The 24,421-nt window shown below is 39.2% G+C and overlaps 1 protein-coding gene across 15 annotated transcripts in view; it reads left to right on the top strand.

Moving 5' to 3' along the window:
- The window catches only part of LOC116216268 (uncharacterized), a 359,292-nt gene that overhangs the window by 204,408 nt on the left and 130,463 nt on the right, over nt 1-24,421 (top strand). Inside the window, exon 6 of one of the 15 annotated variants that reach the window (XM_085218545.1) lies at nt 17,432-17,578. The exons of the other annotated variants lie outside the window; for them this stretch is intronic. The gene's annotated coding sequence lies outside the window, so the exon portion shown is untranslated. The remainder of the gene's footprint in view (nt 1-17,431; nt 17,579-24,421) is intronic. 15 annotated transcript variants of the gene reach the window in all.

The following is a 24,421-nucleotide window of genomic DNA, read 5'->3' as shown; positions in this document are numbered from 1 at the left end:
TAACCTCATGTCTTCATTTAATTTTCATTCTTTCAGTGCCACCATACATTGCCACCCCTTTGCACCTCATTCTTTATCTCACCAAATGGCCGGCGTAGGCAAATGAGGTGATTAGCTGAGGCAACCAAGTGGTAAGACCAACAGCAGTGTCTCTACAGGAAATTATGCCACTCATACGATTGTGCATAGCTGGGGGTTTCGTCATTCACTGGTAGTTGCAGGCACACACTGATTCTGACATAAGCTCACATTACGCTGCTTCTGCGTATCCACTGTCCCTTTTCACCTGCTGGTGAATGGACTTAGTCTGTCTCACTTATTTGCTGGTGGAAAGGTGAGGTCCTGAATGCAGAAAGCCCATTCTCCTCTAACCCCACTTTAAATCCAGGTTGGAAACCAAACTGTTGTAGATGTTAATTTACAACATTGCCTAATTGTAAAAAATTGTCTTCTTAGGATGATACACGATGTCATAAAAATAAGTTACATACGGTCTTTGAAACTCACCCATATCTGCTGCAGATCTTGCAATTTGTGAATACCAGAAGACTAATTTATTTAAATGCTGGTGCCTTCATTTTATTTTTAGAAATCCATAGGCATTTTAAAATCAAATGTACTTTTTATAGTGTAATATTTTGAGGCTAATATGGTGAGAATGAGCTATTTTATCTGTAATGTAATAGAAAGACAAGATCCTTCATTCCTTGGGAAAATGGGAGAGTTTCCATAAAGGCTAGAAGGAGTGCATTTGATGTTAGCTCATGAGGTCAATGTTGAAACAAAGCACATGTAAAAAAAACCCACATAAAATACTGAACAAGGGACATCCTTTTATTTTCACTGTTCCAGCTGTTTGTCCACCTTTTTTTTCGCTTGTTTTATTTGTTTGTTTTGTGTCAGTTCCCTGAGCGAGCGAAGAGTGCTCAGGATTTGTACTACAAGGGAGCATGGTGAGCAAATGTCTCCACGTTTTCCTTGCTTTACCTTGCTGAGTGATCAGTTCACCACAGCTGGCTTGGGTCTGGTAGAGCAGAGTGGCTCACGACAGTTAACATGATAAAAGATGTGGGAGTATATGTTCATTACATACTAATTAAAGGGTGCACTAATGGTGATGGAATATCATCCAGAGCCCACATGTTCAGTGTCTGTTTGTGAATTGTACTTCACAAACATACTTTTGTATATGTTGCTGAGCAGGTGGAAGATTTGAGGTGTAATGCATTCCTATCGTCTTGCATTATTTTAACAAGTTGCTTTCTCAGTCATGTGATCATACTTAGTCCTATTGATCTTTAAATTAATTAGCTAATTAAGGGAAGAAAAAACAAAAATGCAGGCCTTACATTTTCATGTGACCATTTCTCCCCGTGTTATTTAGTACTACCTATGGTAAAGGAAACAGTGATCAGCTGAAGCCTCTCTTACTTCTGGGGCATACATTTTTGAGTCCACGAAGTCCATGAAGATAATACTCCAAAAGCATTGACTTTATTTTCTCATTCTCCCTTTCTTTAGTCTTTGACGCGTCCCCTCCCTCTTCTGATTTTACGTCTGGTCAGACAGGGCAATGCTGAATGTAAAAGTAACATGAGGTGCTTAATACCACACAAGAATAATCAAAACTTGGCAGAATTGTTTTTATACACCTCTGTCCCCAGAAAGGAATTATGGTTACAGTAATTCGTGCTGGAAGGCTTTTTCTGCTCAGCTTTTCTGGATAATTTTAATGTTAAATGCGTTCATTTCTTCCTATTTCTCAGAAAGCATTTTTCTAAAACCTGGATTGTTCTTTTGCTTGCACAGAAATAGGTTTCAATTTTGGGTTTTGAATCTAAGTGTGTCATTGTTCAAGTTCATTGTTAAATTCTACGGAGGTCTTTGTATGTAGGGACTTGATGTTTTTATCATCAGAGAACTGTTTTCCTTCAACATGAGGGGACACTGCCATAAACTCGTTTTGGGGAAAAAAAAAAGTTTCCTATGTAAGATGTCAGGAATGTTATGTGTAGAGAAATTTCTTTAACTAAGCATATGAAGTGCCTGGTAACACCTCAGAAACCATATGCCTGCGCATAGAGCAGCAGTCAAAAGTATTTCTACTACTTTTCTGTTCTATAGAGGTCAGGCAGCACAAACACTGTTCTCACCACTGAAGAAAACAATTGACTAGTATGAATCCTGGATTTTACTCATAAACTTTCATATGGGTCCACTGGAAGTTAAGGCTTACTGCTCTTCCTAAGTTTGAACGCATGAATATCTAAAGATCTGATTGATCAGAGCAGCTCAGGTTAACTATAAAATTGATCAAAAAGCAAGCAAAGAATAATGGCTTAGACCGGCAGTAGTGCTGTGATAAACCAATTGCTAGAAAATGCACCTGGAATGATGCTGTAAGAGCACAGGACTGTCATTTAATTGTATTCTAATTGTTTCTGTTTGACAAAGAAAGTTGGAGACTGACATGTCACATGCATCGATATCTGCTGCATTTCTTTTTGCATATCAAGAAAAGAATATAAAATGTGATCAAAAAGCAACCGAATTTTTTGTGACTGGTTGAACACATTGCTCGCTGATTTTGTCCTGGAGTGTGCATTGGGCTCTCAAGTTAAGTGCCTGTGACTTTTCGTGTTGGAGAGCAGCACTCACTTACGAATGGTCTCACACAAACTTTCCTGCATGGAAATGTCTGTCTGTCTGCTATCAGGCACAGTTGACTTCTCTCAAGATTCAAATCAGCTATTGGCATAAAGACGTAGCGTTTTCTTAGCTGAATCTTGCTAACCCCTGCCACGTGTCTGTGCCTAGGAATAAACAGCCTCATCATCCCATTGGTTCACAGTGCAGTGCACCCTTCTTAACCGTATGAGTAAGAACTGATGGCTCCAACCTGTAATTCTGAAGCAGCCTGTCTGTCATGACAGAAAGCAGCAGCCATCTCTTTTTATGTTAATTCCAGATGCGAGTCCTGTGGCTTTTGTGATGTTATGGTAAAGAAAGAGGTTTGAGTGACTCAGGATCCAATGTCCTAAACGTGAAGCACTAAGCTTTTTACTGATTTAATCAACTTTGCCATTAGCTTAGTTACTTTCAGGGTGGGAAAAGGGCAGAAAACAACATTTAGGTTTCATCCTTTAAGGCTGGAAGCACTTTGACCTTCATCCAGCAAAGCACTTAAGCAAATGAGCAACGACATATGTTTATTGTTAAGCATATAATCAATTTATTTATTTTTTGCTAGATCATTGAAAATATCAATCTTTCCTTGAATAAAAAGTAAAATAAAAGATGATATGCTAAGGGGAGTGAGTTTTTTTTCGTGCTGGGTGTCATTTTTACAAACACAAAAGGTTTGTAACTGCAAATAAATCCAAAAGCACTGTTCAAAGTCTTGTATTTCAAGGACAGAATTATTTATTGGTGAGAGCCGGGCAGCCTAGGAGTGAGTGGTGGGTAAAGGGATTAGTTTCATGGAAATTTGTTTTGATATTATGTTTACGGTACTGATACTGAGATCTGATTATTTTTCTATACAGTTGTGTATGTATCTGAGAGAAGTAACAGGGCATTTGAGTTGCTGGGTGGGGGCCTATTGTTTTGAACTGTATTTCTGAATTCTAGCAAGCTTTTCTGATTTTCCTTAGCACAAAAGACTTGCATCACATCGTAAGAACTACCTAAGCTTTGAAAGACATAGGAAGGGTTGAACAAAGGTTTCATGTTGCCCATTCGGAATTCCAGAAAGAAAACATCAGGTAGAATAATATTTTTAAAAGATTTTTTATGTCATTCGTTGTCTACATGCTGTAAACAGCACCCACCATTTGAACACATACTACACAAGGATCTTCAAAATTTCCAAGATTGTTTCTCGTGTCCCCCCTCCTTCAAGTTTATTTTGTGTATTTTCTCAACTCTTTAATTCTGTGACAGCTGTGCTTAGCACATTTGTGGATTTGTGCGTCTCTCTCCCAACTCCCCAGCTGTGGGGGTTCTGAAATCTGTGATTTTATTTTGATGTTAATAAAATCGTAAGCAAATGATCTTTTTGCTATTAGATGTATAAGATAAAGTGATTTGCTGCATTAGAGCACAGCTGGTGGAATTGCTGTACCTAAGAGAAGAACTGCTCGTACAGTTTCTGTCAAACTGCTGCCAAACAATGTACAGTGATTTGTCTCAGGGTAACCCCAGGACTGCAAAACTGAATATGTGCATCATTTCTCCTGTGGGTTGCCCAGTCTCTCCCTCATTCCCTAGAACAGTGAGCAGCACATACCAACTGTCTTCCAAAGTTTGGAAAAGAAAAATTTTCCATGGGTAATGAGGCTTGCAGCCCTAGGGATAGCGGTAGGTACTGGACTATGTTTCTTTATGTGGCTGCCATCCTGGGCTCACAGTACATTTTCATAATTCTATTCGTCTTCTGTGTTTATCTGCTGGAACAAAAAGTGCTGTTTCCCTTTGGAAATTTGTCGAAGTAAATAGCCCTTCTTTGTGATTTTTTTGTAAACCACAAACAAGCTGGGCTGCTCAGAGTAGGTCCAAGATTTTGCTCAAAACAGGACCAGAGTGTGTATTTAGAAAATCCTTTTGAGCTCGTAAGTCTTTAATGAAAATTTTATATTGCTGGTTATATAAATTTCTCACACTGTACTGAAACTGAGTTCAGAAACCACTATAGTGACTAGTGAATCAAATCCTATCACACCCTGAAGAACAATGCTGTTGCACTGTGTTGAAGATCCCTTCCTCTTATTCTGTGCATTCTTGGGCCAGATTCTAACCCTTGTTTTCTCAGAATTACAGAAGTAGCTGGTTTTGCTTTTTCTGTCCTTACTGAAAGTACACGTCACACATGTTTAAAACCAACGTAAGGATCTGTCCCCTTTTCTCAGCGCATGCTGACAAAGCCATGCAGTCTGCTGTAACATGCGCTTGTTCTGATGATTATAGATAAAACCATTGAGATAGCGGCAAATTTGTCACAACCAGCCCTTTGTGCTGGCTCACGGGATCCTGTTGTCTTAAAAGGATATTTATACAGTACAGTCCCGGGCTGCTGTCTAGTATATATTCTCTGTGCAACACCAAAAATGTGAGGTGCTATGCTTTTTAGTTTTAAAAATGTCAAAAATGGAAATTCAGGCAATTTGACTCTGCAGTAATTTGCTGAGAGATGTCTGAATATGTACACCTTTATGTAATTTTGCACAACAGTCTGGGCTGTAATACTGCAATAATTACCCAGTGAAGTCATAATTGAAGGGTAAAAATTGAATTTAGGGCCTACATAATTTATACAGGACCGGATTTTACCAAGTATGACACATTTATGGTGTCTGCTATGTGCCTTATAAAACATACTAAATTTTAAGCCGATAACTCAAATGGTTCCTGAGGTATAAACTTGTGAAAAGTCACAATTTTGCATTGTGCTGAAAAGCCACCTTACAATACAGTGACTACCATAGAGCTCTTTAATATCCAGCAGAGTTCTCCTGCTGTGCTTTGTCAGTTGGTAGCAACATCCAAGTCTTCTTGTAAAAGTAATTCACACTTTTTTCACAACACTGTTGCTTTAATTACCACTGAACTCTGCTGTTGCTCAGACAGGCCTAGCAGGACCAAGAGGGGGTCAGAGCTGCAGTCACTGCAAAAGAAGCAAATGGCTTTTTTTCTTACTTTATTATTAACAAACCATCTTTGATTGAAATGCTCCTAGCTTCTGAGACCCAGTCTTGTCTCTGCGCTCTCTTGGGGTATTCATTATCAAAGTGGAGCATGGATGTCAATCTGGAAAAACATCAGAAATAATACCTAAAATCCTAATCAGAAAACTTCAAGAAAAGAGGACACATGTATCTTTTACATGCAAACAGCTGATCAGCTTTATCACACAGACATGGTTGAATTTCCGATAGAAATAGGCAAACTCAGCACCAGACTGTACGTTTTGTAGTTGTAAAAATGATTATTATCTATTTGTTTGTAATTATTTCTCTTTTTCATTTGTGCTTATTTAATTTGTTACATCTCGTTAGAGCCAAAGGCATCCATAGGAAGAACTGAGAGATGCTGAAAGAGAAAAAAAAGATCACATTTAAAATTATAAGATACAGTTTCTCTAGCTTTTTCACATGAAATATTCTGTATTTACATATGATCTTCCACACTAAAGAACTGCAAAATAACCTTTCAGTGGCACAAACTCCATTTGCAAACTTAGGTTTGGATGTGTTTGCCTCAATGCTTCTCTTGAAAGACAGAGTTTGCTCTTGTGGTTGTCTTCTCTCTCAAGCTTGATGGGAGAGAAGCACAGTGCTCTTGGCCTGGCAGTATTCTTCATCAACTGTGATACTACAGCAGCCTTAGAACAGGACACCAGTTTGACTTCTGTGTTCAAGGGAAACTGCAAAGGAGACTTTGTAGCTGAAACTGAGAGTGTCAACATGAAATCCAGCACACTGAGCCAGTCTTAATGCTTATTGAAAATACTCCCCATGATCTATGAATACCATTATAGATCAGACCTCTGTTTCTTATCTCCCATCAAAGATGATGCTGCAAACTGATACCACACCACTTAACACCACTGTAAGGAACCGATTCCTTTCTGGTCTGGAAAAAAATGGCCCCTGTGGGATGAACATTAGTTAATTAATTAGGTGGCAGAATCACCTGCTGAAGTACTCTGGATTTTGCTTGGATTAACAGCAATCCAAGAATTTGAATATTCTTAATTTCTGAATGTAACAAGATTAAAACCATCTGGGTAAAATACTCGCTGCAAAATGCTGGTAATACAAGGCTTTAATCAGGACTATTATTTTAATTGTGCAAGTCAGCCGTGGAACTGCTTGCCTTTAACTAGAAGCTTGACAGGAAAACCTTTTAGAAATCTCTTTGAAAATGTCTGCCCCAAATTACTCTCTTTTCTCATTCAGTGAAGTCTGGAACAGAAAGTAGAAGAAGTAAGAACAGAAAGTAGAGGTCTGAAAAAAGCAAGTGGGGAGAAAGGAAATGTGTTTTCCACATGACTTTGGACAACCTGCATAGGGAATGCTGAGGCTCACCTCAAGCTGCTGTAGGACACATCAGGGCATGTGCCTCCATGCCTTTTGCTGTGCATGGGGTGCTTGTGTCCCCCGTCACTCTGCTGTGCTCTTTGAGGTACACATGGTTAATACTCAGATACTAGCTGTGTTCCAAACGTAGCAGGTCATCCTGCACAAGCATTAGTGCACAACCATCTCCTTTGGCACGCATGCTTCCCAGCACAATACTTCAAAGTGGTCCTTTCTTGCAGACCTGTGACCTACCATTCTGCTTGGCTGTTCAAGCAGAACAAGAAGCCTGTGAGGGACAATATTTACTTACCTTTGCAGTTACTTACCGACAGTATGTTCTTTAAAGTCCTCACCCCTAATATCAGGACACGTGTGCTAGGTGGACATTGGCTCCATTCTAATGAAAACTTCATTATTATGGCACAAAGCATAGGAATTGAGATGACAAATAATTCACCTGCAGACTTGCAGGGACTTGGATATATGACATTGAGTATACTGAAAATAAGATGAAGTGAAGGGGGGAGTTTTCTTTCTTCGTAATCTGCTCCTGGCAGATTCAGTCAGAAGTACTATTCTCACTTCTCTAACTCTATCTCATTTTCTACAATCAAGCAGCAGATTGTTTGCTCTGCAAAAAGACAGTTATAGGAGGTATCACTTCCTACTAGTTCTGTATTTCTCATTGACTATATAAAAGTCCTTGGTCTTTTTGTGATATATGCAGTACTAAAAACAGCACTGATCATACACAACAGTCTGTGTGTTCTTTTCAAACAGTGACGTTCCTGCTCCCATGTGCATAAGTGGTTACTAGTACCTGAGTATAGCAGTGCTGCTATTTACTGCTCTCTGATCTGAAAGTATCGGTAAATTCACAGGCAAAGGAAGCAGTTAAAGCTGTAGCTGCTTCTATAGATGCAGTATAACTTCCTGTTCTTTCTTTCTCGGTGCTTGGATGCTACATATCTTATCCCTTACATATGGGTGCTGCATATGAATCACAGACTCATGGAATCATCTGCTGAAAAAAAGTCCTTGCAGAAGCTGGTAGATCCAATGGGAATTTAATGAGTTAAAGGTGGGCAAAGGATTAGGATCCAATATTAAAAAAAAAAAAAAAAAAAAAAAAAGGAATGAGAAAGAAGGTCATATAATCTCTCACAATTTAAAGTCCAGCAGTTATTTGGTACACCCTAGAATCCTACATTTGTTTCCAACAAAGATGATTCCTTAGAATTGTAGAATGGTAGAATAGTTTGAGTTGGAAGGGACCTTTAAGATCATCTAGTTCCAATCCCCCTGCTATAGGCAGGGACACCTTCCTCTAGAACAGATTGCTCACAGCCCCATCCAGCCTGGTCTTGAATGCTTCCAGGGAGAGGGCATCCACAACCTCACTGGGCATCCTTTTCAGTGTCTCAACACCCTCACAGTAAAGAATTTCTTCCTGACATCTAGTCTAAGTCTATGCTCTTCCAGTTTAATCCGTTTCACCTCATCCTCTCACTACCAGCCCTTACAAAAAGTCAATCCCCTGCTTTCCTGTAGGCCCCTTCAAGTACTGGAAGGTCGCTATAAGGTCTCCTTGGACCCTTCTCTTCCTAAGGCTGAAGAGCCCTACCTCTCTTAGCCTGTCCTCATAGATGAGGTGCTCCAACCCTCTGATCATCTTTGTGACCCTCCTCTGTGCTCCAACAATTCGATGTCCTTCTTGTGTTGGGGGCTCCAGAACTGGAAGGCTCCAGGTGGGGTCTTACAAGAGCAGAATAGAGGAGCAGAGTTGACATGAGCCCACTTCTTCAGCCTGTCCAGATCCCTCTGGGTACCATCTTTCCCTCTAGCACAACTGCACCACTTAGCCTGGTGTCATCTGCAAACTTGCTGAGGGTGCACTCGATCCCAATGTTAGCTTTCCTAAGCTGATCCCCAGCTTCTCAGACAACTTCTTTGTAGTCCTCCCAGCATGCCTTGGTCAGCATCACAAAATTACAACCAAACTCATAAACAAAAAACCACTGAGCCCCCAAACTAACCAACCAACTAACCAAACAAACAAAAAAAAAAAAAAAGAAAAAGAAAAAAAAAATAAAATGAAAAGAATGTAGATGTTATAGAAAACCAGTGAGTGCAGATGAGCTTAGTTTGTAGAGGATCGCTGACACAGCTGCTGTCTGCACTCCAAGGCAGCAGAGTGGATAGAGCTGGTGGTGATCATGTATTTTTGCTGTGGGTACAAGGTTGTGCAATACAAATTGTTCCTTTCAATAAAGATATGTAGACACTACAGAAGCCAACTGGTTTTATCAGGGGAAGAACCCCAGGTCTGTATGTCAGGGAAGCAGTAAGAGCTTCTGGGTTTCTTGCATGTTGGACATCTAAGGCAGCACTTGTACTTGCTGTTCCCCTTGAAGGAACTGACCTGCATCTGTTTGAAAAGCTGCACCCAGAAGAAGCACGTGTTGTTCCACAGACAGTGTACAGTATTGTTACATTCTCTTATGTTCCAGACACACTGGGGAAAAAGAACAGAAGAATTTGTCCACTTATAATGGTCAGAAACATCACACAGCCCATGCTAGGGGGTTTGATGAGCACAGAAGAAATATGAGTTTACAGGCTCTTGTTCTTCTAGATCAGTCATCAAATCCGAAGCATGAATCTACCGCATCTGTGAAAATAGGTTAGTCTGTAAAAACAGCTAGTTTTTATGGCAAAATTTAATATGAGGCACGTGCATGCAGAAATTTTGTATACTTACTTCTTAAAGACTAAAGGCATCCCCTTGGAACTGAAGTCAAATACTTGTTGGCAAACTTCATTTTAAAGCCATGTTCTGAAAGCAAGGTGGAAAAATGAGAGGAGCTGAAAGTAGGAAACATCTCTCCAAACCTGTTAAAAATTAGCACTCTGTTGAGAATGGGAGCTGTTGTAGAACAGGTACTGAATGCAATCACATCCCCAACAAATCTCCATGGGCTTCATCCTGACCATCTGACCTTGTTGTGCGACAGCTCCGCTTGACAGCCATACCAAACAAACAGAGAAACACCTTACCCCTTTCAGACTTAAGATGGTATTACAGCCTGTGAATAAGATTTCCAGTATGTGGACATGACAACAATGAAAAACTATAATTTAAGACATAGAGTATTCTCTTTATGCTTTTATGTGGAATTTCACTTTAATGCGATGTAAATGACAGTAAGAAATACATTCACAGAATGTTAAAGCCTTTCTATTAAATATTCTGTATGCATTTTATATTCTAATTCATGTACAGTCAAAAACCCTGATAAAATCGTAGTACTGATTTGACTGCTGCACTTATCGTATTAATGAGGATACTTTATGCCTTTTGAAAATTGGGATATAGTCCATTATGTGATTGTGAATGATGTGATTGTATCACATCAATTTGTTATTCAATCCCACCCCTCCCTTCAGTCAACTCTGTATATAGGAAACCACTGGTGAGCATGCATGGAAGCAGGAAATGCGACATCTAAAATTAGTCGTTTGTCTTTTCACTTGTTCCACAGATCACACATATTTTACCAAATTCTGAAATTCACTCAAACTCCAGAGGAGAATTCACAGAGGTATCCTCACAAGATAAAGCTGGCTGAAGTCTGAGGTCTCCAGCTTGTAGGATGAGTTGTACAGTGGGATTCACCTCTTTTACTCTGGGGTATATGCCATATGCCAGACCAAACCTCTTGGCTTTTTGCATAGTCTGTGAGGACAAATGGTCAACTCCACAAGATGATTCACACTGTTCTATACCTGCCCTCCTGCAGAGCATATGTAGGGAGTTGGGTTTCTAATTTGCTCCATTTACAGAGGGAAAGTTAGATGAGAGAGATATGGCTTGCCTTGACTGCATCTTAAGAATCCTTTCTAAGCCCTCTTCAAAATAGCAAGAGGTTAGGGACTGAATGTATAAATTTCTTTTCTTGAAAGCATATTTATTTGTTGGAATTTTAATTTTAAAAAATGCTTAAATTTTTTCATATCTTCTCTTTGCTGGATATGATGTACTTTGCCTTTAGGAAGACCCTTGTCCTTGTGACTTCTGCTCCTTTAGGTTCTAGTTTTAAGTCTGTGGCAAATACTGCATCTTGATGGAAGTAAAGACCAATGAAACAAAAAGCTAGGGTGAGTTTTTTGTGTCTTTTGTGTTTTTTCGTTTGTTTATTTGTTTTTCCCCTCCCCCCCCCCCACATCTGAGGCTACTGTAAGCATTTCCAGACTGAGCATAACTCCCAGTCTCATAAGATGAAAGAGTATAGATTCTCCAAAACATAATAGCATAGGTCTACAAGTTCTGTCACTAAGACATTTTGAAAGCAGCTTTGTAACCAGAAAATTAAATCTGCATTCTGGTGTCTTTCCCCTAGATTCTGTCCATTAAATATTTAATTCTCTCTGTAATGACAGTTGCCGTTATTAACTTGTCACTGAATGCTATGTTTTCCTTATGCTGCCATCTCCTTTCAGTATTCTGTTGCTGCCTGCAGTTTTCTGTATTTTAAATATTATCAATATTATCTTCAGTATTAATGCCCAGTCCATTTTTTGTTTCATTTCCTCATAAAAATTTCTTACTATTGATTTAAACTTCTCCAAGGCGGTGCTGCCACGTGCTGTACCGCTCTGCTGGAGTGTTGGTGAGAGCTTTGAAACAAAAAATTACCAAGTTCCTACTCTGCAATCTTGTACTTCTAATTTTTGGACTTGTTAACACAGAAGCATGACTTGAAGGATTTATCAAAGTGTATGTTCTCCTGAATTTGACTGCCAGGGTTAAAGCAGTTTGTAATTACTTGCTTGATCTCTTACTGTAGCGCAGAGAAATATAACAGACGTGTGTGCACACACACAAGCACACATGCATAGGCAACGTGATATGTGTAGAGGAGCACAAACATGTTTTAAAGTGTCCTTTTTTGAGGCTGGGGGAAGGCATTTTTAAAGGTCAAAGGGAAACATTAATGATGTTAAATAAATTTTACCCTATTTAAATTCAAACCCAATAAGAACTTTATACAGTCTTTTGGACAAAGCCTGCAACGTTCTAATCTCTGCAAATCCACTCTATACTGTTCACTGCTCTTCTTATTAATCAGTTCTACAGAGCTGTACTCTTCTCAATACTGTTACACACACTGCATTTTTATTCTTCAGCTTCAGCTTGGCCTTTTCTATATTTTTGCTTCATCTTACATTCAATTACCCACAGCCTAGTTTTCAGAATAGGGTACCATCGGTGGCTGAGTTTAAGCAACAGCCTATTATGTCATCTTGTTTCGTATATTTTACTCTGATCTTTTTTAGGATGAAGCTCATTTGGGGAATCTTTCCTCTACCTTTGGGGAGAAATTATTGGCCTTCTTTCACAGGGTCTAAAATTTCCCTTCTTAATGTTATTAAAAGAACAAGTAAACATCCAATTTATTTACATCTTGGATCCTGCCATTTTGCTGAACTACTTTCCTGTTTCAGAAATATCAAGGTGGTCTGCTAATTACTCTTGCTCTATTTATGGCTTCTTTAATAATATTTAGTGATCCAAATTCGATGTCTACTTTCTTCTGAAACTTTCTGTATTCTTCATAACAAATACTTTCTTATTTGAGAAGTCTGTCTCCCTTTCATATATGTGAGTTTATGACATGCATTCATGAAAATGGAAGCTGTTTGCCCAGTGAGAGTTGTGTTTGAAAAAATCCTCAGCACAAAGCTTATGACATTTGATGAAAGTCTTGGTCACTCTTTAGGGATGATGCCTGGCATTGCCTTTTAGACTTGCTTGGAACTGCCATGCTTTTTATGTCATCATCACCATTTCACGTGAATTATTTTTCATCACCAAGATAAGGGACTCCCTTCCCCTTGTCCCCTTTCCCCAGTTCCCTTTCCCTTTACATCTCAAATCTCCATAAACATACTATGTATTTAAAGCTGTAATGTATTTGTAGTCTTTTACATATATATATTTGTGAGTAAATATTTAAATGCATATATACACAAAAAAAATTGCTTTATACTTATCTGTAGGTAGAAAACCCACCCAGTTGTCTCCTATTTACTTACATTGCATTGGTAAATTATTACACAGAAACCAAATTTTTTCCCTGGCATCTTTTTTCACAAATTCCATTTCAGGCAAAATTCCTTCATAAGACTGATGACTGATTTCCTTTTTAGTCAAAACTAGTCTCTGTACTTTCTCCTATCTTCTGATCCCAAACCTTATCGAGTCATGTCTGGTGTGATTTTTAACCTAGGACTTTTGCATGTCTTCCTTAAACTTCTCCTCGGAGAACTGGAATTATATGCCATGTTTTGAGCTCGAGATGGAAGCACATGTTGCAGCTAATCACTTAGCATGGCTGCTGTGCAAACATTTGATGCCTGTAATTCCAGTTAAGGAGAAATTGAAACCAGCATCATCCACGCAACTAGCCAGCTTCTCTATTTAGGATAAGACTGTAACATTTATGTTATCTGTGTGGCTCCTTTAATGAACTATATACAAATTTTAGAATTAAGAAGAGCTGTAGCTATTAAAAAAAGAAGAAAAGTATAAATCCCAGGCACCATATGAGAAATCTTCAGAAACTTTGAAAGAATCTCACAGATATCATAGCCAAAAATATTCTTAGCTTTCAACAGTGTAAAATACAGTAAGAGTTGAAAGTTCATGCCAGTCCTTCAAAATAATTTTCTTTAATTAATATTATTATTGATCATGTAGTAGGAGACACAGCCAGAATGATACAAAGATTTCAAGGGAATGCTTTGCAGCTTAATTATGTTTCCCTGGGAGATTTAAAATAATTCAATTTATTTTCCCTTGCGTTTCATCAATCATTATATGAATAGAAAAGATATCTGAGCTTCATTTCTAAGTGAATTCCTGTAGATTGAAGAACTTTTGACAATATACTTATTAGAGAGAGAAAGGGAGCACATCCTCTGAGGATGAATGAACCTTCCAAGTCTCTCAGATGATGGTAAAGCTGTTCTCTGTTGGTAAATTTTCTGGGGACAAACTGGTGAAGAGCATGGCCTTTGTAAACCTATTTCTGATACAGGAAACACACTGAAATTGGACCAATTAATTTATTTTAGTTAGCTATCACTGAGGAACTTTTGTCCTGCATGCAAAATGCTCATGCATGTTCTTTCACTCTTGCAGAAAGTCCTGATGAATTTAGCTCGTTTTCTGTCCGACAGTCTATTACCACCATAATCCATGTCACAGAGTAAGTTATAGGTGATGCTGAATCTTACTGCTGCTCAGTACCAAGCAGGCTCTTCATCTCCTTTTTGGAAGCTGCCAAGTTATTCAGGATATTCATCACCTTTTATGTCAGACTTCCAAGGCACCCCCTGAAATGAAATAGAGATTATTTTTAGGGCAGTATGATCAGAATGAGTTTTTCTTTATATGCAGTGTAGTAACATTCGTGGGCACGCTTTAAGCGAAGTACGTCCCGCATTGAGAAAGTGCACTTTCTTTGCCAACAGTGTTTTGGAGCTGAAGCTGGCTCTCCCTGCCCATCTTGGTGGGACTTGAGGAGCTTTCTGAATGTGTGGGGCTGCTGGCAGGGTGAGCGTGGTGCTGGGTGTCGTGGGTTTCATTGGCCTGCTCAGCATAGCACTGCGCAGTCTGCTTAGCAATGGCAGGAGCAGTCAGAGATTGCCTATTGCTGGGGGTTAGATGAAGGAGCTTTTAAAAATATCAAATAAGTCCAGATCTGAGCCAGTGACTTTTAAAATGAAAGGTCTGCTCTGTTACCGTTAATGGGCAGGCTTTCATAATTCTTTGCTATTAGAGTACTAACTCCCTCTTTTCAAAGCCTTCCTGAACCTCTCATTGTCCAGCATTTGTATCTCTCACTTTAATGAGTGCTAAATAAGAATTATATAAGTATTTCAATAATTCTCACTAGACAGTTAATTAAGCAGCACTGACTCTAAGGAGCAGTCAGCTATTACCTCCTTTTACAGACAAGTGCTTCCACAGACACAAAGGGAAGAGGTCAATTTAAAAAAAAAATGATGTGTGGATTAGTAATCTTTCTCCGTAATAAATGACCTAGCTAACAAGCTGAAACAGTGAAATAAAAATTCACCTTTTTTTTTTTTATTCCTTCATTTTTTTCTGAACCAATATCTTGTGTTCCTTCAGCCTTCTTTTGCACAGGAAATGCGTTCCATTTAACTTTTAGGGGCCAGAATATGTTGAACTGAAGCTCTCCAAATTTGCTTCCCTCAGAAATTAGCGTGGGGCATGGCCCTGCCCAATTCTTCATTACACATTCTTTTTTAACAGCTTCTGTTTTTTCTCATATTTGATAGATCCTACTGCAAACTTCAACTGGAGTGAGTGCAGAGGACCGTAATACCAGTCTTACACACAGGGTATTTTATTAAGTCCAACAGTTAAAAATGTACAAAGTTCCTTGTAATAATCCATTCATTCTGTTCTCGCCTGATTCTTGGAGTAAGCCTGCACAATTATTCAAATCCCAGCTTTTAGCTACAGCATACACCTCGCCATGGGGCTATGCCTCTGTAATCTTGCTTTGGTCTTGCATGTCAAATGGAATTAACTCCCATAAGAAATGTATGCGAAGACAACCCAAAGTGTCTAATCCTACTGCTGTCTTAAATTTCTGAAACTCAGACCTGTCATCTTTTTCTATAGCTTTGTTGAAGTTCTCCCTTCTGCTTCAGTCCATCCAAAGATGAAGTTTAGAGAAATTTGCATTTTTATATATTTTTCAGTTGTGCACTCCTGTGGCCTTTTCACGTGTTTCCTTTGTAGAAATGTTTTTTTTTCTAACTCAAGTCCTATTTTATACTCAGCAGAATGCCTGATGGAGGTGGATTCAGTTGCTTTTAGCTAGCAGTATACAAGTTTAAACACACAATGCACCGCACTTCTTGACGATGCTCATACCATGTGACGTATGAAAATAATGATACCATTATGACTATACCTTAACAGCTGAGCCTAACTAATCACAAAACCTAATTCTGACTCCATTAAATCTCAAATCGCATTGCTTTCTTCATGAATAAAGCGCTTGCTGAAATTGGCTTTGCTTAGTGTAACTACACTATTTGGGTGTTGTACTGGAAGTAGATTAGCTTTCAAAGCAGCCTTTTGACGTGTCTGTCTTCTGCTGTTCTCTAGGGGGCACGCTTTCAAATTTCCACACACACACACAAAAATGTCTACATTATAAATAACGAAGGGGGGAAAAAGCAAGGTATTTTCATAGAGAAACTTAATTTTCCATTTACTCAATCAAATATCGACTCAATCAAATATCGACTAGATTAGAGGTGGCCAATTTTAGATGAACCAGGCAAAATACATTTACACAGGGGGTCCGGTTTCAACATAATTTCAGTAAAAAGTAATTACAAAATTGTAGTCAGATAGAAGGCTGGTTCTTCTAGGTGTCTTGGCTAAGTGAGGTTGGAAGGGTAAAACTGTAACTTATTGTAGTGGGTATTTAATAAGTGGTAAGCCACAGCACTCTCCACTTGAAAGTTAATTAAGGCCATAGAATGACCATAGTTGTACAGCAAATATGTTAATGGGTTAGCCATGGTAACTGTCACAACAAAGCCCAGCATAAAATAATAGCTTTAGGCACCATTTTTGCTGATGCTTACATCTTTTAAAAGACTGTTGTATTTTGTTTTTATTTGGGGAAATAATGTAGTAGTAGCTTTTAATTTAGGAACTGCTTAATGTCAGTATTAGAAACTCAGACTGAAATACTGAGGTGCAAAGAACGGTTAAAATATTTGCTACTACTACTTAAGCATCAGTACATAGTGCACGTCAGTGTGGTGTCCTCTTCACATAGTATTTTTACACAGACTATGTAGCTTTTCAGTTCAGCTGAAAAAGCTAGAGCTTATTCTTTATATGTAGTGTTTAAATTTCTGAGCTTAGTTGCTGTATGGTATTTGTTGCTGTTGAGTAAGAAACCTCAGTGGCAAACAGGCTATCACCTGACTGTTCCACTGCAAGTGGACTAAAGCTTGAACTTGCATCCAAAATGTCTTCTTCTTCACAGTATGGTCAGTTCTAGCCTGAAGGATTGTTTGGCTCCATTCCTCTGAATTCTCAACTTCTTTGGCCGCCCATTTGGAGTTGGGGCAGGGCAGCATTTGGGTATTGAACATTTTGTTTCCTCACTGCATAGCCCTTCTTTCAAGAAACTTGAAAGGCTGCACACTGAAAATTACTAAAACATTTCCTAGAAGCAGTTCACTTAAACACTCAGTACTGCTCTCTTTCCTCCTGTTAACCTGATCAGGACGCTCCTCAGAAGATGCAAATTGATGTGGGGCTACTGAAGTCGAGCAGGGAGGAATTTGTTGGTATCTACTAGTCTAAGAAATTGGGATGAAAATAGACTACTGCTACAGCAGCATCATGTACTCAGAAGAGGAAATTCTGAAAGGTATTTTTCATTATCTCTCTCTTGTTATTTTCCTTAATATATTTCTTGATTGCTTACACCATTACAGAGAGAAATCTGTTGAATGTTGCTGCATATTCTATTACTGTAAGGAATTTATACATATTTACCTATAGAAATTAGTCTGTGCAGAAACTTAGCGTACATTTCTCTTGATACTGTTTTCACTGTTAATCAGCTGCTGCTCTGCTCATGCTTCCCAGGAAGAACAAACACCTGCTTTTTTCCAGCTAAGAAAATCCTTTTCCTCTGGAGATATTCATATAGAGTTGTCCCTGGCTCTCTTCAGGAAATCAGTGGAATTGATTGAATGCTTTCTGTGATTAAGTGTTTTCCATCAGAAAAGTCTGTTGTTGAGGCTGAACCTTTCCATAGAAGCAGACTGGATTTTAGCAATATTATTAATAAAAGCCAAAAAAAAAAAAAAAAAAAAAAAAAAAAAAGGCATTCAGAATGTCAGTCAGTCCACTTCTCTTCTTTTGGAAGTCTTGGCTGTTTTTCCATGCTTTCGATGCTCTACCTACAGCCATGGTGGATTCAAGGGAGCTAGCAACAAGGATATTTGTCCCAATCTGTAAGGCTCGGGACACTGCCGTACTGTCATCAGACACCTTACCACAAAGTTAGACACAACAGGAAATGTCATCTTAAAATTTTGCTTCCATGTACTGTGGTAAATGCACTGAGAACCTCTGCAGTCTGGGAACCAAGAAAAATGATGTGCTTGTAAAGCGTTAACAGAAAAATGCAATTATGCATCAAACTGGTATGTGGAAAAGTGTGATCAGGCTGGGAAGTGATGGTATCTCTGAGCCAGTGGCCTGTTGGAGGCAAATAGGAAACCTCTAGCTAATCAGATGGGATCCTAAGGGAATACGCCGCTATGAGAGATGACCTGTGTGGGAGAAGAGTAAATGAGTTTGGAAAGCAGTGACAATAGCAAGGCGGGAGTGCAAGAAGCAGTTCTGATCCACAGCATGTGTTTAACAGAGCAGTGTATGCCATGAATGACTGTGGTGCATGAAGAACTCCTGCACAACAAGAAGCAGTGGTAAATGTGGAAACACTCTTCACAATGGGAGAGTGGATTGACAAATGGGAACTGTGGCAGTGGTAGGACAATGGCATATGGTTTTCAATTAAGACAGGGGAGATTTAGGTTGGATATGAGGAGGAAGTTTTTCCCCCAGAGGGTGGTGAGGCACTGGAACAGGTTGCCCAAGGAGGCTGTGGATGCCCCATCCCTGGAGGCATTCAAGGCCGGGCTGGATGTGGCTCTGGGCAGCCTGATCTGCTGGCTGGTGACCTGCACACATCAGGGGGGTTGAAACTACATGGTCTTTAAGGTCCTTTTCGACCAGGCCATTCTGAGATTCTATGATTTGTTCACCTCTTGCTATCCATTCTCTGGATAATTCAGTTCACTACTGTAATTACCCCAAAAGTGCTGTTTTCTCTTAATCAAAAACAAGTTCAAATTCTGAAACTTCAATCATCCCTGCAGCAAGGCTGAGATGAGTGAGGCAGACAGCTGGGTACACGATGTCTCCTGTTATCTCAATCCTGTTCAGACTTGCATAAATTTTCTGTTCTTTGAGTGTTCCCTGCTTTACACAGCTGATGTAGGTAGTAGACAAATTAGACAAGACCTTGTGTGACAGAGGTAGTGAGAGCCAGAAGCCTCGCTGTATAAACCTAGGTACCTGTGAGGACCAGGAACATGTTTTTCTTCTCTGAGTTTGTTCAGAAGTGCTGCAAAAATGTCTCATGGTTTTCCCTCTTTCTGATTGCTCTTCTAATACAGACAGGCCAGGTCTATTACTGGCCTTACTCAAAATGTAGCTGAAACTATGAGGCATAGACCACAAAATATTATAAACTGTAATTTCATTAGTACGTCACTATTGCCTGGATCATCTTCTAATCTGGTACTGTCTTCGCAAAGTTGAGACACGGATGAAAACCAGATGATTTGAGATTTACGTGGTCAGAGCAGCTTTGATGCAGGTTCATGGGCAAACAAATCTGAAGGCACCATCTTGGACAAAGACTCAGTTACAGTGGGTTACTGTGGTATGATGTTCCCTACCAAAAAAAATGACATCTTCCAGCACTTTTCCCTTTTCCCAAGAATTTCACCAAGAAGTTCTAACAAGATTCAATTGCTAACATACTGATAAGTACATTAAAAAAAAAAAAAAAAAAAAGCCCTAACTGACTGTATCTGTACAAGTGGAGGGTGGAGACACAAGGTGATTCATTGCAGCCCTTGGTTTGTATTGGACAGAAACATACGTGGATAAATAAAATTTAAGAACGTTGCAATCTTTGATGCTCTTCCTTCATCACCCTTTGAAAATGTCACATTCTCCATAAATGGTCAGTGTTTGGACAATGTGCTCTCCCTGTATGACGTGGGATATGTGTGCCTTTTGTTCTTCCCGTGTCCATTTCTCTTGTCTAACTAACCGAAAGCTCTTTCGAGAAGGTGATGCCTCATCATGCATGCTCCAAGAGCAGAGTCTCACTTTTGCCTGAGATCCCGAGGTGTCAGTATAATACAAATAACAATTGCAGCTGTGCATAAGTGATTCAGATCTGGTTTTCAAAAAGAAAAAAAACGGAAAAAAATCATTTTACTGTCTCATTCAAGTGCATGAAAGCCAAAATAGGCCATTTTAAGGAAATGATGCATAATCATGGACTTTAAACACCTTAGCACCGAGCCCTTCACTGAAGGAGGTTTGAATACACTCAATACTTCCTCAGTAAATATCCAGGGAATACTATGGGGATGGGAGAGACTGATGCCATGCTAGACATTGTGCCTCGGTCTCAGATAACTTGGGGATTCTTCTGGTAGAAGTGTATGATGGGACTGTTTTATGAACCCAGAAACTTCTACAAATAATTACTGATTTTATTTTTAGCCAGGAGATATGAGACCAACATGCCACACTGGAAAACCTTGAGGTATACACAGAATTCATGAAAAATTATTTTTAAGTAATCCATTATTTTCTTGTCAAAAAATTCACAATGCAGTGCCAATTCCAGGCACTCTGAAGGACAGTGTACATCACGAGTAACAGCTTGAGTGAGAAGTCCAAAGCAATTTCTCCAGGGCGGAGAATTTGGACAAAGGAATCATAATATCTACAAATGCTTCCGATATCCCAGACAAGTGGTAGCACCTTTGTCAGCTTTTTGCTCACTGTGTTTTCTTGGACCTTTTAGGAGAAGAATGCAGCATAGGAACTCGGGGAATAACAAAGCCAATTTACCAAAACCCCAAACAGCCTGTGCAACCTCTGGGCTCTCCTGCATTCTCTTTCTTTATTTCTGGAGGAGAGTTTTTGTCAGTTTATGATTCAGTTTAGGTGAACTTGATACTGGCAGTCTGGCAAATTCTGTGTCACTGCTTCACTTTTTCTGTGTGTTTCCCTTCTCACTCTCCCTCTGCCTTGCCTGTTTAGGATTTTTCCGTACAGGATATAGCCTAGGGTATCTTTGTTTAATGTTCTAATGAATGTGTGTCCACAGCAGCAGAATTATCCTAGACCCTTCCTAGACATTTCAGCATCTTGTCCATTTAGGAAGGCTGTTCCTGCAGCTCAGGGTGCTGTATTGCATCCCAGACTAGAGCTCTAAACAAACACGCGGGTTTCCCTGTGCCATCCTTTAGCAAAAGAGTTGCTGAATGTGCAGTAGCACACAAAAATAAGAGAGAGCAACAAGTATAATTTTTAATTTTGGAAAACAAGCAAACAACAACAAAATCCTGTCCACATGCAATTTTTATTCCTTCAGCGTAGCCTACTTGTTTTCTTTTCATTTACCCTGTTTGTTTAAAAATATCCTCAGAAACTTTTCCTTTGATCCCAAGTTGGCTCATTTAGAAGGACTTTCTAAAGCTTGCCTTTTGTCATGCATTGTTTTCTTGATTGTTTAAACTTTCACTGTTCCACTGCCTGAATGTATGAGCATGGTCTTCAGAAGATGGTCTCACTTTCAAATGGGAGTATCAAATATACTTAGCAATGTGCAAGACTGCTATAAAGCTTGCAAAGTGATTTGAAATCCTCTGCTAGAAGCTATTATAATAGCACCAAGTACTATTATTAACGTCCTCATTCTGGTTTTGCTTAAGCCTTCCCCAGGAACAATTAGCTGTTTGTTTGACCCACATTATAACATCAGCTCCCCATTATGGTAACAGTGGAAGAACTGAGAACAACACATAATCTTCAAACTTAATGGGGCAGAAGACTGCAGAGGGCCAAACCCATCCTGATAGAATGCCCTGAAGTCAGCAACTTTATGCAGAGATGGATCTGGCACAATGCAGTTTCCATGGCAGTATCTGATTGTTACGTGAAAATCTAAGACTAGTAGCAACAATATTACAGCAGATTTGTCATAAACAGCTGTTAAAGTTAGCAAATACTGTGAGGAAGCCTGCACTACAGCCCTTGTTTTCTTTAGAGGAGCCAAAAGTATTTCCTCTGCTCTGTTGGTATGCGAGTGAGGGAGAAACAAAGAAACTGAGGAAGAGGGGATGTGTACACACACTTCTACCTGCTTTGCTGTTCATCGTGAAAGTTATCTATGCAGGGATTGTTGCTTTGTAAGGTTATTGGAAGCTGAAGTTGTTCAGCAATGGATGGACACAATACTGAGGTCAGTGTGGAGCACGGTTTATTCCAATTTTCCGAATATAAAGTGTCAGTATGACACACTGCAATTGCAATTGTCCCTTATGTAAACTGCTTTTGTAGAATATAAAGAACCTGTAAATACATTGCAATCCAAGATCCTGCGGCTTAAAATGTATATATCAGTCCAATAAATGGCATTGCATTTGTCTGTTTTATGCTTCTATTGAATGCAGAACACGTGCTGCTAAGAAACAAAAAGGACGTGCATTTATTTTCAGGCACAGGACTTGGGAACCACTTGGGAAGAATATTCTTGATTGAGAACCAAAACATTCCATAATGCTTAACAAACCTGCAAATTGAAAAATCAACATCTGCCCTGTGTAGCAACATAGCGGGAGAAAGACCTATAGCCTGAAAATTTCAAAATATTCTGTAAATTATATTTCTGTGCATTTACAAAATTACTACTCTCTGAATCAAAAATCTCAAGCTGTTTTTATCTGAGAGCATATGTTGTGTCGATAGACAATATCTCAGCCCGTAGTTGTACATGAAAAGCCCTGCTGCAGAACATAACGGACAGTCCTTTGAACGTGGAGCTGCGTCTCAGGGAATGCTCCTGTAACAAGATTTTAAAATAAGTGATATGCATCATTAAATCACGGAGGATGACTAACTCGACTGTACAAAAAACCACAACTCCCGCAATCGCAGCTCCAGTTCCTACCAGAATATCTGAGTTTTCACCTGGCAGCCGATGGAGGCGAGTGAAGCACAGTCCACATTCAAACAGATGAAGGCACTGCTCTAAAAGGAACGGGGAGAAACCTGTGATTATGTCGTTACCGTAATGCTGGCTGCTCGCTTAATGTCTGCATGGGATTTTTTTTGCCGTTCCCCTTATTTACATATCATAGGCTTGTCTTTATAAAGTTACATTCAATAATTTATTAGATTGATCTTTTCAAAATTCTGCTCAGCCTGGGTGTCATTAGGAAAACTTATTTCAACTTACTTAAAGGTTTGTGCCTGAGCAGGGCTTTTACCTGCCACACTGCTGATATTCTAAAAATACCTCCATGTCCATACTATTATCCATTCTTCACGTCCAATTGCTCTGTTATGGTAATAGTCAGAAGCACACCATGTAGTAATTACTTACAGCTGACTTAAGAAAAGAATATTCAACTCCCCCACTGTTCCACTAGAAGGTCTTTATGCACTATTAACTCATTCCTGTTTATTAATACTCTACTGGTAATTCTGGCTGCTGCTTTTTAGGTTTGTAATAGGAGGACTATTAAACAGCAATTATTGACCATATGGGTTGGTGAATATTTGTGTTTGCGGTTGGTTTTTTTGTTGTTGTTGTTATTGTTTTTTATCCTTTTAGTTGATCTTAAGGAGCCACATCGCAATGTAGTGGTGCAACTTTACATCTGCCTGGGATTAACAGCTTTGGCAGCATTCCCCACCTAGAAAATGCAAATTCCGTATTTCAGAAATATCGTCTGAAGCTGTGAAAATACAGAACAATTTAAAAAACATGAAAACACTGTGCCAGACAAAGTGAAAATCTTTGTCTTATTTTTTTTTTCCCCCAGTAGTATATGGTTTGATCTTTCTTGTCTATCTGTCTGTTTCTCTTTCTTTGGTATTTTTTTTTTTTCAGGCTTTAAGTCTCTTCCTAGAATTTAAGAAATGGTAAATAGGAAATACAAATCAATGGAACTAGTTCCAGAACAGTGTGAATTATTACAGTTTTATGAAACAGAAATCTACCCTCCTTAGTAAGCGTGCCTAGTGAAAAGGTTCTAGAGAGGCAAAATTACAGCAATTATTTCTCAAATAGGTGGGTTTTAAAAATTGAGTTTTCCCCCTTTCCTCCACTGCCTTTTTTATGCATGGGTCAATCTAACTGCAGTTCTTGCCTTTGCTAGCAGCAAGAGTGTTGCTTGGGTAGATTTGCAGAAATACCTCAGGTTTTGGGTTTTCTTCCAGTTTGCTGCAGGTTTGGAGGAAGCCCACCATAGCTTTGGTACTCGCTGTCATTCTGGTGAGAGAACAAACCAACCGAGAGATGGGAAAGAAGGGTAACTGTAAGGAGCTGGAAGGAAGGTACAAGGACTCCTGTGAGGAAGGAAGGTGGAGCAGCAGTGAGAAA

This window comes from Meleagris gallopavo, chromosome 2 (genome assembly GCF_905368555.1).
Source record: "Meleagris gallopavo chromosome 2, MGAL_WU_HG_1.1, whole genome shotgun sequence".
Classification (NCBI taxonomy): Eukaryota; Metazoa; Chordata; class Aves; order Galliformes; family Phasianidae; genus Meleagris; species Meleagris gallopavo.
This window is presented reverse-complemented; position numbering and strand designations above follow the sequence as displayed.